This window comes from Heptranchias perlo, chromosome 25 (assembly GCF_035084215.1).
Source record: "Heptranchias perlo isolate sHepPer1 chromosome 25, sHepPer1.hap1, whole genome shotgun sequence".
Taxonomy (NCBI): Eukaryota; Metazoa; Chordata; class Chondrichthyes; order Hexanchiformes; family Hexanchidae; genus Heptranchias; species Heptranchias perlo.
The window spans coordinates 34,250,495-34,262,939 of NC_090349.1; the positions used below are offsets into that span (position 1 = coordinate 34,250,495).

Here is a 12,445-nt window from a genome sequence, read left to right on the forward strand (position 1 = left end):
TCTCAAAGGGGATACAGTTCCATGCATGTTGCTCACATTCTAGTACCTCACTCAAGTGATCATTCATATGCGTGAGTGTTCATGGCTATTCAACAGTGGAAGGCCATCACAGCCAAGCCCAATCCTCTTTCCACCTGATGTCCACGTGCATGTATTTTCCAACCGAAGTCACTGGATCAGCTAACTATATAAAAAGCAAGCTCTTTTCCTTTAATGTATCAGGATCAAACTTGGGCTTTATCTGGTCTGCATGCCACAGTACCACAATGGGCAATCCAATACCAACTGAGTCACTGGGACACATACATTCTTTGATTTATCGGAGTTTATACAATTTAATGCACATCAGGAATGCCCACCTAGTAATAACTATTTTAAATTCTTTAAAATGCCTTTACGACCATGTAGATGCCCCACAGTTTTTTCAGTTAGCTAAGTATTTTTTTAATGTGAAATACTTAACAATCTGCAAGTGGGTAGATGACAGATTACTGGCTACAGACTCAGATCAAGAACTCAAACTCCAGAATAATTATTATGTACCATTTCATTAGCACCATGAAGGGCAAAATGATTCCAGATACAAAACCCTGTGGTGAATTTACCTACATTTCCTGCAACCAAAGTCCGTTTAAGTAAAGAAAAGCCGGGCAAACTGATATTTCTGTCCAAAAAGCACTACTTTTAATGTATTCTTTGATTTCCCGGTTATCTGGACAAATTGTGTTCAGTATAAGTGAAGCATGTTGTATTCTAATTAAATCAGTGGTCATTTCACTGCCTACTCTGCTATAACTGAAAAGGAGCAGGAACAACAGGAACATTTCCTTGCAGGATTCAGCACTTTACTTTGATTGCTTTTATACTGACACCATTTTAATTCAGATTCCTGATCCTGGCAGAAGATTTGTAGACATAGTTTCTCATAGGTCTACGAGTCTGTTGCCAAGATAAAAGAATCCAAATTAAATGGCTGTTATTATATTCACCAATTTTCTGTTGTGAAAATAGTGGAAGTTGGTTAATTTACTTTTGGTATATCCATTATACGTCAGGATTTTGAAGATCGTACAAGAGCTATGTTCAGACTGGACACAATGGCACAATAAAAGGCCATGTTTCATTTGAACAATGTATAACAGCTGTGACTTTAGTAACTGGTTGACCAGATAAATATGGTTAGCCTATGCCCCTGTTACAATTCAATACCAAAAGCATTATTGAAAGGGGCATTAATGTACCATTTACTCAACCCTCTGAACCTTGTTCAAACTTGGAAGCTTCCAGATTTTGAAAAGATACAATCAGTTGCTACAGGTGCAAAAGGGCTCTAAACTTTTTACACCTAGTTTCAGTCAGGTTCTTGCAGGATATTATTTTATTCAATGCATCTTCCTCTGTGTGATCTGAGAGATAACATGTTGGCCCAGAAATTGCTCTGAGTGGCGAACCAACAGTGCTTGATGCTCATTAGATTTAAACTCACACACTAAGTAACCGCGGGCTTTTTGGCGGCAACTTCCTTCAATGGTGAGTTTAAACATGTCCAGCGGTCTTTCCCGGGCTTCTCTGAGCCCTCTGGATCGCTCTGTCTCCTCAACCAATCAGCTTGAAGCAAGCCACGCTGAGAGAACCAGGAAGTGAAGTTCATTTAGAAATCGCATACATTAAGAACCAGGAAGTGGCAGATAAGATTAGAATCAGATGGAGAAAGCTATTAAAATCAGATGGAGAAAGCTAAGTAAAGAGAGAGTAAGATTAAAAGACTGAGATAAAAGAGACGGAAAGAAAAAGTAAAAAAAAAATGTAAATTAAAAATCTTTTTAAATGCCCAAAAACTTAAGGGATATGGGCCAAAGGCATGTATATGGAGCTAGATCACAGATCAGCCATAATCTTATCAAATGGCGAAGCAAGCACAAGAGGCTGAATGGCCTACTCCTGTTCCTATGTTCCTAACTATTAAAATCGGGAGTAATGAGACTCCACATTTTGTAAAAGTTAATTTTCAATGCTAGAGAGGTTGCTTGGCAGTCATTAATACTTACTATAGCGTTAAAAGTTAGTTTAGACCTGATATAACCCAGTGTACCTTTTTTCTGGCGAGATTAGTTTCTAGCTAGACAGTGCAGGAAGTTTGCGCTGGTCCACTGATTCTAGCTTGCGAGATCACTTTAATGCTAAGCTGTCAGATCACCGGTGAATCAGGAAGAGCAAGTTCCGGATTTCCACGTTTGACTGCGCATGTGCGGTCGTCGGAATTTACTCTTCGATTTGCCCATTAATAACGGTGAGCGGTGTTAGGCTCGCTGTTATTATATTCACCAATTTTCTGTTGTGAAAATAGTGGAAGTTGGTTAATTTACTTTTGGTATATCCATTATACATCAGGATTTTGAAGATCGTACAAGAGCTATGTTCAGACTGGACGCAATGGCATAATAAAAGACCATGTTTCATGTGAAACTGGGTTAACATAAATTTAAAAAATAGACGTTTATTTGTGAAACTCTTACACATAATCATCGTGAATCCTTACTGAATCCTTCTAACGAGAATGTAATAATCAAGAACAAAAATTTGAAGCTGTACTTGCAAGAAATAACCCAGCACATGCCAGTTTTGCTGTCAATTTTATGTTTGCATTCCTTTCAATGAGATGAATTACAGCTGGTTTTACAAAGCACTGTTAGGGGTTGATTGAATGAATTAGGCATAAAAGAAATCAGAATTAAGCTCATTTAATCATACAACTTGTGAATCTTTTATTAAAAAAAACCCTCAAAAGGTAGAAAATACCAGAAGCACACAGCAGGACCATTTGAAAGAAAAATGTGGACAGACTTGCACTGTGTGTCCAACATTTTTGATTCTTAATCAGATATCCAGTATTCAGTGATTTCTTTTTATCTCTTATCAGTAAAAAAAATCTAGATTGCGTTAAATCACCCCAATTTCCCAGATGGCGAGTTCCTAATCTCAGATCTAGAAAGGGAAAATGGGAAGAAAATGATCTGACGATGTAGTATTATAATAACAATATGCCTAACATGCTTTTCCAGTATGTCATGCTTGAATCCCACTCAAGTTTCTGTCACAATTCAAAGAAAAGCATAAAAAAGTAAAGTAACTATCCAGGAACACAAAATACTAGAGCCAGAATGTCGGCAGTCTTTTAATTGACATCTGTATGAACTTGATGATATTTACTTAACAGCAGCAATCTCTTAATAGAACTTTATGTGAACCCAGTGGTAACTTAACAGCAGTTAGATTTTGTAACCTAAAAAGGGACAAATACCTGCATTCACATGGTATAGTGTTCCTGACCCTGTAAAACAGCTCATTATCTGACTTACCATGAAAATCACTAAAAAGGATATGCTAGTACTTCAATAAAGAAGTCAAGTGTCCATCGCATATGTCACAATTTGCTACAGATATAAGCTTAAAAAAGAGAAAGAAAGCTAGTTAATTCCTACTGGTTTTCCTGACTTTCCAACCTGGTCTTTCCCAGAGGCAGGATTTACAAGCAGCTGCCAATACACAGAAAATTCCTTCAGCCTCCAGTTAACCTCAGGATATGCACACTTAGAACAATTTCCCATAGGGAGTATCCGAGCACGGCTTACAGGGACAGGCCAAGTTAAATACAGATTGCATTTATCTTAGCAGATAAACATCATTATGTTCCATATGCTAGCATTCCCTTAATCAACACTACAGAGGATCAACTAATGCATATATTTTCTTCCCCATCTCTCCTGAAGGTGTTGACTTGTGCTGGCGTACAGTTCCACAGGCACCGATCATCCTGCCGTACCTCACCCAAATAACCATTCTTCATGTGTAAGTTCTGGCAGATTAGTTGATCATCGGGCCATTAGTGCCATTACCCAACCAAACCCATGCCCACCGAACGTGCACGTGGTCACTGGATAACAACTAGGAACGCCAACTCTCACTAATTTTCACCAGGGAAACCAATTGTAGCACCCCATCTGTCATCTTGGCTAAGATCAGCTAATTGGGCAGAGAGGATCAATCCAGACATGAATGACTCAGTTCCACATCAGCAAATTTATTGGGGTAGAAATTCGATTGCGTTTCACCAAGTTTTCGGATGCTAAATCGGCGTTCCGCATACCAATTTTGCTGTGGGATGCCCCACGCAGGAAATGCGCACAAAATGTGATCCCCACCATATTGGTTAAGGCGCTCCTTAGGCGTCCCTGGCAGCCATCTGAAATGAACGCTAGGCTCCTTAAAATATTTAAATAGGGGGCCTGCGCTTTTATTAGGACCCTTTTGGGAAATTGGTGCCTGGAAGCATTTGATTCAATCATTCTTAAGTCCGCCCCAAAAAACATGGCGCGAACACTTAGAAATCAAGCTTAAACAGCGACATTTAAAGGGATTCCCCCACCTCCATTAAGGTGGTGGCCGACCTCGAGCAGCTCTGACCGTTGAGGGCCCAGCTGTAGTCTGCTGTGCCTCAGCATCAGCTGGGGCAGTCTGGGCCAGCTGGCTGTGTGGAACCAACAAAAGTACTGGGTCAGAAGCTGGCAGGGGAGCAGGCATCCTGTTATCCTGAGAGAGGACAGCATCAGCAACTCCCATGGAGCCAATGCCACTGACATGGGGTTGCACCTCTACACTCCCACTGCTCTGCATGAGAACAGAGTGAAGGAGTGTAGTGATGCTCTGGAAGCTCTTCACATTCCAATCCATGCTCTCATTCATGGATTGAAAGCCTGAGGAGATGCTAGACCCCAGAGCTACAATGGCAGCAGTCTAAGCACCGAGCGAAGCTGTCAGAGCTTTCACCAGAGGCTCCATTGTTGTTGGCCCCACTGCCGTGTTCATGGAACTGACCACTTGCTCCATGGTTGACTACGTGGTCTCAATGTGGTGCTTGACAACCCAGCACAAGCTGGAGCTGGATTCCTCCATGCTCTGTTCCACTGTGTGCAAGCTCGCTGGCAGATTGCCCAGTGCACTCAAAAGGTCCTGGTGTATAGAAATCAGTCCTTTAATGTAGGCTGTGCACTTGATGTCTTCAACAGGGCTAGGATGCGAGCTCTCCCTCCGGCAAGCTGCTTCCTGGGCGGTCCCATTCCCCTGTCTGTGATCCTGTACACTAGTGCTCAGTGAGGCTTCCAATGCAGATCTCTGCTGTGAAGTACACATAGTGCCAGTCTCTGAGCTGATGCTTACTAAGGTTAAGTCGAGTGATACTGTGCCATCATGGGTGCTGCCATCTTCCATCTCCTCAGTCTCTGGGTGTGCTACATTTGCTTCACCTGAAAAGGAAGAGAGGTACAAGGATTAGCATGTACTGTCATGGATAAGCAGAAACAGATTAGTGGCTGCTGAAAGCAGCTGCACTTTGTCAGGCAGTGTGTGAGGATGAGATTTCAGTGAGAAGAGAAAGAGTGCGCATATTAAGGTCAAATAGCGGGTGCTGGTGTGTGAAGGGTGGCAGAGGTATGAGGAGGTGAAGGCAATAATAGTAAGGAGCGTAGGAGGTGCAGGACCAGAAGAAGGCGGAGTGAAGTGTGCTGCAGTGAATGGAGGAGAGTGCTGGTAATCGGGGGAATGGAAGGGTTATGAGTGTAGGGGTTTTGGGTAGTGCAGAGTTATGCAGAGAGTAATATGAGAAAGGAGTTAGCAGTCTTACCTTATCAACCTTGGTCAGATCATTAAACTTTTTCCTGTAATACAGCCAGGTCTGTTGGGTGATGCTCCTGGCGCTGACCCACTCTGCCACCTGTGCCCACTACTGCTGAGCAGTTTGTCAGGATACATTCTTCCTGCCTGGTGGAAGAGGACGCCCTTCCTCCTGCAGACCTCCTCCACCGACCTCCAATGCTGCATCTGAGAAATGGGGGGCCCTTGAAGCTTCTCCTTGGCCTGCCATGTTGAAAATTTGCCTTTCAGTTGCCTGCAGCCAAAGTATACCTCTCCTTTAAGAATTGCTAGCTGCCTTTAAATTGGGTCAGAAATTTGTGCCCCTAATTGGATGAGCTGCCAATGACCAGCACAACTAGTGCTGGCAGCCCACCTATTTCATGATATTGAGGGCCCCAGACCAATTTTACTTCCTAGTTCCACCCACACGATTAGGCATGTGCTGTCTGTGCAGCACCGAGTCTGGGCCCAGACGAATTTCTACCCTATCAACTAAGCCATTAGGGTAGCTGTACCCTAGTCCTATTTTTTTTTTAAAAGCAGGCTTTGGAATTTGATAAAGGGTAATTTTACAAACATGTGTCTAAAAACTGTAGCACAGCACTTTCCTTTTTAAAAAAGGAGATAAATCCTTCTAATTTATTGTTGGCAGGAAACAAATTCATTAATATAACTGCAACCTTCCTTTTAAAGTCATAATGCTCAGGACTCAGAGGCACACTGTGACCATCTCCTCACACAAGAAACACCATATAAAGTCAATGTCTACAGCCCACAAAGGCAATGACCTTCAAAGGTTGGAACTGTTCAGATGCCCGTTAATTTTCTTGACAGAAAAGCTTAACTTGTAATTTTTTTAAAAACACACATAACATACACAGTCATTGATCACAGCAATAACAAGATGTCAGGGGCTGTGGAAAACCTTCTCAATAAAGAGACTTCAGTTTGGCACACTGTTTAGTAGCCAAGGAGACACACGCTGCTTCACAAACAGACTGCTATATTAATGTAAACCTTAGCTCAACCCTTCCCCCACTGTTATTTTCAAATTCAAGCCAACATATGATGTAACCTAGCTTGAGGCTAATGCATCATTGACTGCCTGCATTGTTTGACAAGCAAACTTATATCGCTCGACGATATGACTTATTCAAACTATGATATTTAACAAAAACACTTCACATTGAAAAAAACGCAGCAAACATACTTTATATCAAGCAGAGAATAGTGAGTTGACTTTAAAAGGAGTGTTCCTAGAACCATAGAACCTTACAGCACAGGAGGAGACAAACTGACCATTGTCTCTGTGCTGTTTCTTTGCTAGAGCAATGTAAAACTAATCCCAAAGCTCTGCCCTTTCTATTCTCTTAGTGACAATTTTAAAATGCCCTCGTCACTGACTCCCCATTCAGAAAGAAACAAGTTGCATTTGTATAGTGCTTTTCACAACATCAGGATGCCCCAAAGCCCTTCACAGCCAATGAAGTACTTTTGGAAGTGTAGTCATTATTGTAATGTAGGCAAATGTGCAAGGTTCCACAAACAGCAGTTAGATAAATAATCAGATAATCTGCTTTAGTGATGGTGGTTGAGGGATATATGTTGGCCAGAACACTAGGAGAACTCACCTACACTTCTTTGAACAGAGCCATGGGATCTTTTATGTCCATTTGAGGGCAGAGAAAATAGCTTTTCCCTATTTATTCTATCAAAACTCTTCATAATTTTTAAAAACCTCTATTAAATCTCTTCTAAGACTTCTCTCCTCATAACTATAGTTTCCCATTCCTGGTACCATCCTAGACTACATTCTCTGGTTTTAATATCCTGTCTATAACTGGGTGCCCTAAACTACATACAGTATTATAAATATGGCTTAACCAATGGCTGGTACAAACTTATCATTACCTCTTTACTCTTGTACTCTATGTCCCTATTTATAAAGCTCAAAATGTCTTTTTCACGGCTTTATCAATCTGCACTTGTACCTTCAAGGAATTATGTATTTGATCCCCTCGGTCGCTCTATTAACCTATCCCCTTCAGCCTATAATGCAATTCATTGCTTTCCTTCCCAAAATGCATTATCTCAGACTTTTCCACATTAAATTGCATCTGCCACCTGTTGCTCAGTCCTCTAACCTATATCCTTCTGAAGTCTTTCACAGACTTCTTCACTGTTGTGTTGTCAGCCAATTTTGAAATTTTACTTCCTACGACCATGTCCAAATCATCTATATATATCTGGAACAAAATTGGACCCAGCACTGAACCCTGGTGTACTCCGCTTCCATCTTTTCTCCAGTCCAGGCAAAACTCACTAATTCTAAACATTTGTTTCCTGCCGGTCAACCAACTTTCTATCCAAGCTACTACATTTGCTCTTATACCAGAAGTCTGAATTTATGTAACAAGCCATCTGTGAGACACCTTATCAAATGCCTTTGAAAAATCCTGCACCATTAGGCCAAATAACTATTGTTTAAAATGAAAGAATATAGCTGCATATTGTTTACACTATGCCCTCTACAGATGATTTGGCATTTCTTTTGGATTTTTTTTAAGGAGAACTGACCCGAGTGATCGGGCTATACTAAGATTTCAAACATTCTACACAATGCATGCCAGAAATGGTGCAGGAGGGGTGGGCAATAACCAATTAGATCATGGACACTTTAGAAACTGATTGTGATGGGAATGAGTTGCTATCCCAGGAAATAATGGGTTTCGTTCCACAGTGAGAACAAAGCAAAAGGACACAATTGAGGAGGGATAACAAGTCAGGGAGAGGTAAATTTTCATTTTTGTTTTACTGCCGTTAGTTCATAAAGCTAAATTGTTATTCAAATATAAAAAATAAAGGCTAGGTAAGAGCTGAAACGAGTAACAGAATGTGGGATGACTAGTATAAATTGCTCGAGTTTCACTTTCATGGTACTGTTTACATCTGCACATCTGTTTTTTGTTGCTTTTGTTCCCAAAGAATCACTGAATGAATCATTAAATGAGCCAGCAGTATAAAGGTTTACAAAGTGTTTGCATGTATCCGGACTGGAATGAGATCCTAATCTGAGTACAGGCTGTTCTTGGTATGGTAAACTTAAGAGCCATGTATTTTGCTATCGTGCTGCGCAAAATGAAATGAAATGATGTCATTTAACCAAAGTGGTTTTAGAATGAGATCGAGGCAATTATTTCCTTCTGCTTTTCTCCCTTCATCTTTTTCAGTTGTTGATTCATGCTGGGTGTAGTTTCATGAGCCATCTGATGTTTGCCCAAGTGGTTGCTTTTCATGACTGAACCTAGATAGTGAGTGTCAGCAAGCTATATGATTGACAAAAATAAACAGTTTTGTCTTATTTTATCTATTTAGAGATTTGTTTAAATGTAGTCACTATTTATGAGGAGTTTAAATGTTAGAATCTTCAGTGAAACCTACCTTAATACAAAAAGCACAAGTTTCATTGGTCGTGTGTAAAGCTTGAGGGAGGAGCCAAGCTACTTTTGAACAATCAAACTGTGTGATTTATTCAGATACATGTATGTCAGCCAGATATTTTCAAGTGTGGTTGACAGTTATTCAAATCCAGGAATTGCAGGTAACTGTTTTCAGGTATATTGAAGTAGCTGTAGCTGTTCAAAGAGTGTTAGATTCGAACTTCCAACAGATATAGTTCAGATTAGCACAGCTCCCATTGTGATAATACAAGAGAAAAAAAACACTACGTATATAAAAGTTATTTAAAAAAGAATGGCCTATGAATTTGGCCGCACAGCACCCTTTTTCGGGCATCATCTTGCCTACTAAGCCCCCAATATGGCAGGCAGGAAGTGCATGCACATTTCCATCCAGAAGTGCGGCACCTGCCATATTGGGAAAGGATAAAAAAAAGCATCCTTTACCCATGCCTGAAGCATGCCTGTTAGGCCCTTTGCTTACCCTGGTCTAACCCCTCCAATCCCTGCGATTCCCGGGCCACCGATCCCCGGCCCAATCCTGGGATCACTGCAACGCTAGCACCGGCCCGATATTCACAACTCTTTGCTGGCGGGCTTAGATCTGGGGAGCCTCAGGCCTCTCTATTCAGGCGCAAGGAAAATACCCTGTGCCACCCATCCGCCCATAAATGGGTGCACCCGGACAATAATTTAGCATTTAGATTGCGACTTCTTATTGTTTTCCACCTTTTGTGGAGCTAGTTAGAAGGATTTTTATTATAAAAAATAAAAATATTATATTACTGTTATTTAATCCTATGTTCATCTTTTGGTAAATAAATCTGTTTACACTCGTGGATTTGTTACAACCATCGTTAGGCAAAACCATCCACAGCAACTTAAAGACTTCTGTTTTGCCACTGTTCATCTATTGAACTTGCTTCTAGGAATATCAGTTTTTGTCATGTATCAATGTCCACGTGCTCATCCAGTTGGACCCCTTCTTCAAAATGCACTAGCCTAGATGTTACTGTTGGACATTTGTATAACATTTCTTTATCTGTCAAATTTTGTTTCAAAATCGCTCCTAAGATGTGCCTTGGGATGCTTTACTACATTAAAGGTGCTATATAAATGCAAGTTGTTGTTGTTGCTGTATTAGCTAATCCATTTTTAAAAAATGCCTGTGCTAAAATAGCAGACAGAGGAGCAGTAATTTACAGATCTCTGCACATTAATGCATTTGTTTTTAGTTTCTGAACTGACCATGAGAGAAAAAGTATATTTAAACAGATGGAAGCAGTTAGTGAGTACTTCTGAACAAGTAATCTTTAAATATTAAATACTACAGGGTTCACAGCTGCAAAATAATTGTGCCAGTTTGAATCAGGCTAAGTGACTGAATTCAATGTCCACGCTTCCTTTTTTGATAAATTAACTTCTGACTACCTCCTTCTTTTGGACTCTCTTGCATTACATGCTTTTATGGTCAAGGAGGTTTCTGAGCCTATAACCCACAATTGCAGATATGGTGGAAGGCTCATAAACCACCTACCTTCCCTCTGATTTTCCCTCCTTCCCCACGGGGGATACATCTAAATTTCTAATGATGAAATACCCTAAATTGGGAATTCAGCATGCAGACAGTGGTAGATATGAACCTATGATTTACCATTCTGTTGATCATCACATTGAAGATCCAATGCACTATGCCACCATGATGTCTGTTCAGCCTCTTTCTTTAATTACAAAAAAGGTTCATTTCCCATAATTAAGAACTTCTTTGCCAAGTGTACAATATCCGCTCACCAATCCTGTGTGTATTTGGCTATTTGCAAGCTTTACTGCATGGCTTCCTTTTAATAAAATACAATCCTATCTCTGCACATCCTCATTAGACTCTTAACATAATCTTTTGCATTTGTTGAGATGTCACTGGGTTCCAATTATGCTTCATAATGTGAATGTAGCTTTTCTACCTTCAAGGAGAACTACCATAAAATCTTGTGCTTGCACTTTCATTCAGATTCAGCACTGATGTGATTTCAAAGCTAAATTGATTGTCAATGCATAAATCATAGATGAAATTTTTTACATTATTATGACCAATACATGAGATTCCATGGTATAGTAGAAAGAGGAAAATGGTGGTTTAGTCAAGCTGCACTTGGCTGCATTCAGGAAACGTAGGAAAATATCATATTGAACAGAGAAACAAAGAGGTAGAGTAGACTGACATACTTCAGCTAGAGAACTGGAGGGAAGTGCCCAAATTCAATAGGTCAATGTATTTAATTGCTGGGATACGTATACAAAGTAGGTAGATACAATGCAGGTCATTAGAGATCGAGAGACAGCTATGTACAGCAGATGGACACATTCAATAAAGACTGTGCCAAGGGTAAGTCAATATAGTCTGGGTTATTTCAGATACCTACGGCTACATTTTAGTGAAAAAGTGGATGTGTGTATAAAGTGGGGCGCAGTACTTTATATTCACATCTACTTTTTTCTTAAAATGAATGAATGGAAACCAATATATGCCTTAGAGATCTATGCAACTGTGATTTAGTTGCATTATCTGTTGTTTGCTTGTGACTTTCCCCCAACTTTTTCTTCCTCCCTTTTTCTCGTGATTCTATTAAAATGTTTGTTCTTCTTTCAGTCTTCAGTTCTAAACGACACTGTCTGAAAGGTTAACCTGTTTTTTTCTCTCTTCAAATGCTGGTTGACTTGTTATGTGTTCCCAGCATCTTCTGTTTTTATTTCACTTCTTGTTTTGCAATAGATGCATAACTAGCTTCAGTGTATTCTATTATATGTCCACACACATCCATACTTTTAGTATCTTCAATTCTAAGTTTTATGACAGATACAGTCAGCCAGGTGACAATGGCATAAAGGCAGCAGGGTGTGAGGTGTTTGCATATAACCGAGAAGATGGTGTGATGAACAGCGTGCATAATATAACTGAGTTGCTTTAAACAAAAGTGTGTCCTTTGTTGACAACGATAAGTCAGTAGACATGAACAATTGTATCATTATATTCTGATATAACTACCAACAGGGATCTCAAAATAAATTATTTGAAAATTAGGTCCTAGGTGTTAAATGACAGTTTTTAAATTTTGTTTTAATGACAAAGTTTTGATGAACGAACCTGCTTGTAACACAACTATTGATTTGCAACTGTACCCTCATAAAACAATGGAATTCAAAAGAACTGGGATAGAGAAGTAGAACAAAGATTAAAAACAACAAGTCTTGCTACTTTTAAGGCAAGACTGATTGAAGTTTTCAATACATCTTTTTGC

At 40.0% G+C, this 12,445-nt stretch overlaps 1 protein-coding gene across 6 annotated transcripts in view; it reads right to left on the reverse strand.

Annotated features, from left to right (window-relative positions):
- smtnb (smoothelin b) overlaps positions 1-12,445 on the reverse strand; it is a 314,089-nt gene that overhangs the window by 8,807 nt on the left and 292,837 nt on the right. The window lies entirely within an intron of this gene.